The sequence below is a fragment of the Mus pahari genome, chromosome 2 (genome assembly GCF_900095145.1).
Source record: "Mus pahari chromosome 2, PAHARI_EIJ_v1.1, whole genome shotgun sequence".
NCBI lineage: Eukaryota > Metazoa > Chordata > Mammalia > Rodentia > Muridae > Mus > Mus pahari.
The window spans coordinates 8,805,668-8,809,449 of NC_034591.1; the positions used below are offsets into that span (position 1 = coordinate 8,805,668).

The 3,782-nt window shown below is 43.0% G+C and overlaps 1 pseudogene; it reads right to left on the minus strand.

Annotated features, from left to right (window-relative positions):
- Positions 1 to 288: 288 nt before the first annotated feature.
- LOC110316135 lies at positions 289 to 1,794 on the minus strand (annotated as a pseudogene).
- Between the last annotated feature and the right edge of the window lie 1,988 nt (positions 1,795 to 3,782).

Below are 3,782 nucleotides of genomic sequence, written 5' to 3' on the forward strand. Positions count from 1 at the left end.
AACAGCTAAATAAATATTTATCACTTTACCCCAGCAAAACACCATACACCTGGCTTTCCAACAAACCTTAATTTTGCACGGGAGTCAGTCAACATCCTTCAGTTAGTTTCTTATAGTACTAATCCACCCTTACTGTTGATTGAGCATCTCATGTTGTACACATCAAACATCCCCTTCCCTCTGGTTTTCTAACATAGAAATCATCACTCTGGGCTTGTCCACAGTATGGCACCTCCAACAGCAGACAGCTCCCATCCTCCTGCCTGAGGTCCTCATTGAAACTGGCCTCTAAGGCAAGCTACAGTCCAACAGGAGGGCAGAGAGTGCATTCAAATCTTTTAGGTAGGGATGAGCTGCCAGAACCTGGTTGATCTTCTGTTTTTGCTCAGAGTCAGGGAAGATGTTCAGCAACACCTTCCTCAGCTTGCGTGTCTCTGCAGAAGATCTCTGGGCCAGCTCAGGAAGATTCTGCTGCATTCTTGGAAGGGTGGTCAAGAATGCAGAGTGGGGCTGCTGAGGAAACCAAGTGTTGGAAGCTGCTCTATGGATCCAGGGTGGAGCCTCTTGGCTTGTGTTGGCTCCCTGGGTGTTGTGGCTCTCCAAGACAGGGCCAAAAGTGGCAACAATTGGCTGGGCATTGATTCTTGGTTGCATATCTCTAAGAAAGGTCTCCTTTTGAAGAAATTCAACTAGCTGAGGTCCATTTCTTCCCAGAGGGTCATCAGGAACCATAAATGTGTCTGCCACGAAAGTGTACGGAAGCAGTCTTGTTTTAATAATCTCTCTCCAGGACACTGACTCGGTCACAAACTCTCTCAAGTTGTCATTTGTTACAATTATACCTCCAGTCTTGTCTGCTAAGTGAAGCAGGAACCTGTCTTCATGAGAAGCAATTCTTTGCCCTAAGACCTTCCGGGCAGGAGTTAAAGCTAATATCCCAAGATCCTGGAGCTGGTTTAAGAAGTGCTGTTCTGTGGCATTAGGATCCCAACTAGTTCTCCACTGTGGGACAAACACAGTGATGTTTCTGTTGCCGAGCTTCCAAAAATATTCAACTGCAAGCGCTATGCCTCTGCAGCTAAAGAACTTTTTCAGACCATGGGTGATGGCAACATTACTGCCGTCTATAACAATATGCTTCAAATCATCTCTCCTTGGTTCATTTCTTAAGTCCAGTTCATACGGTATTTTCAGGATATCTTGAAATCTCTGAACCTTGGTAACTGATGAATAGGTATGGTCAGAGGATCCTGCCAATCTTGCATCATTATCTGAAGTTAGGAGGTGAGGCAGCAGTGGTGGGGAGATTTGGGGATCCTTTTGCTTGAGTTGAGGAGAGTTACAAGAGCATGAGTGTTTTTCCCAGTCAGGCTTCCTGTTACTTGGATGAGAGATTTCTGTTTGCTGATGAAAACCAGTTTCAGGCCACAGTCCTGAGGCAACTGGGAAACATAGTCTGGCTGGTGGACTTGCCACAGTTTCCTTAAAAGTTGGTTCTGTAGGTTCAATGGGCTGTCTCTCTTGATCCTCAATTTTATCAGGCATCACAGGTTTGCAATTAAGCTCTTCCTGTTCTCTTTCTTCCTCTGCTGTTTGTCTCTCAAGCCTTTGTAATATCATGGCAACTTTTTCTCTCAGTACACCTATTTCTTGTTGTTGAACAGCTAGCTCTTCAACCTTTTTGGAGACAATTTCTAGTTGTACAGTTCTTTTTTCAAGTTCTTTTGAGAGGAAATAAATAAAGATTGCCATTAACAATTGGTAGACACTTACTTCTGCAATCAGGATTGCCATCATTACGGTAATGACTTTCTGGAATAACTTTTGTTGGTCTTCAAGGATTCCCCTTGTGTGTGAGGGATCAGAATTGGAGTTTTCCATTTGTAATGCAGTCAAAGTCTGCCTATATAATTAAATTGTCTTTGGTGTTGGTTACTGTGATTTCCCTTTTTAGAGGGCTCTGCTCTCTTCCTTGCTCTAGGCTTGAGGTCCCTGTGGCTCCTGGGTTCCAGAAGGTCTCTGGGCACCCTGCAGAACTTGAGGGAATGATTCTTCCTCTGGAGACAACCCTGGTGGATTTCTCTTCTAGAGCTTTCTGTCAGAGGACTCCTGCCCACTGTTTCTTGCAGTATTTGTGGCCTTGATAATCCAAAATTAGGATTGGAGCAGATATAGACCAACCAGGTTCACCAGATGAATGTATTATTGGTCAGACGACATTGTTGTCTCTGAGGCTTATTTTTGAAGAATTTCTGGTTCTTTCTGAATTCTGGCTTGAGGTAAAAACTCACCAAGGAACTCAACTCCACTTCAAGGCACTAGGCAAACACACTCCCAACTCCAGTCAACTCCACTCACTGAACAGAACTCCCTCTTCTTGTGCTGTCCTTATATAGCAATTCTCGAGAGAAGTGGGTGTATCCTATCTCTGACACACCCTGTGAAATCTGATAGAGCACATTGTCTGCCTCTCAATTAGATAAGCCTTTGGGGGATTGAAGGTGTGTACTAAGGGTGTGTCTGTATTAGACACACCCTTATGATTGGAGCAGCCATATTGCTGGATTGAAGGTGTGTACTAAGGGTGTGTCTGTATTAGACACACCCTTATGATTAGAGCAGCCATGTTGCTGGATCAAATTTCGACTAGAATGGGGCAGAAGAGTTGGCAGTCTTGTTTTTATCCTGACTTGATGCGTGCCTTGCCTACCAAAGTATATGCCCAAGACAGATAGAAATCAAATGCAATCCTATTAAATCAATTCTAGACCTTTAATTACCAGAGGAGAAAGAAAGAAATTTCGGATCCACAAAGCCACAGGTGACTATGAGGAATCATGCCCATAGACTTGCCCTCATCCCTGTGGTACAAGCAAGCCATAGATATACAGAAACCTGCGTACCTCTGCACTGCACTGTTACAGGATAGTCAATGACATTGTGAACCCCCAAATTGTGTGTTTACTAGAAAAAACTGATTGTGGTGTGGTTTGCGTCGGTCTTAGCACCCACGTTTAACCCCTCTGTGTGGAATACAGACATGTTCTTAGGACACACCTTGAATTCTCAATCAATGTAAGTTAGATTGAATCCTTCTGAGAAAGATTCAATCATCCTCCCTCTTCCCTCCTTGTTATTTGACTTTGGTGGATCCTATCTTGCTTAGCTTCTATTTTACCAAAAATATCCATTTAGATATTTGAATAGATGTCATGAATTTCCAATGGGTCTGTAAGACACCAACCCTTGGTCAGTGGTACTAACTTCGAGATTCCCCCAAGTGAAACAATGAGATGCAGATCCTTGCAAAAGAAGGGATTCATTTGCCTGGAGAGGTCAACCCTAGTTCAGTCCGTCTAGGTCATTGACAAGAAGGCGACCTCTAAAAAGGTATTACAAGTAGTTTTTATACATTTTAGGCCGACAGGTTACATCAGCAAGGTTATAGTTCATACCTATTGGCTAAGCATATTGACCTTTAAATCTATTTGCAAGCAAGCGTGATATTCATTTGAAGTTTACCTCGGACTTCTAGAGGGTCAGCTAGCAACATAAAAGCACGCCTACAAGGAGTGGAACAAAAGAAGTCAACACACCCAAGAAGAGTACATGGCAGGAAATACTTAAATTCAGGGCAGAAATCTGTATCTTAGAAATAAATGTGAAGAATCAAAGAAGCAAAGAGATGTTTCTGTGAGACAATTAGGAAGATAGACAATCCTGAAACTCAAAAAGAACGATGACCAAAATGTGGACACTTTGCCCCTTCTTTGAATTGGGAA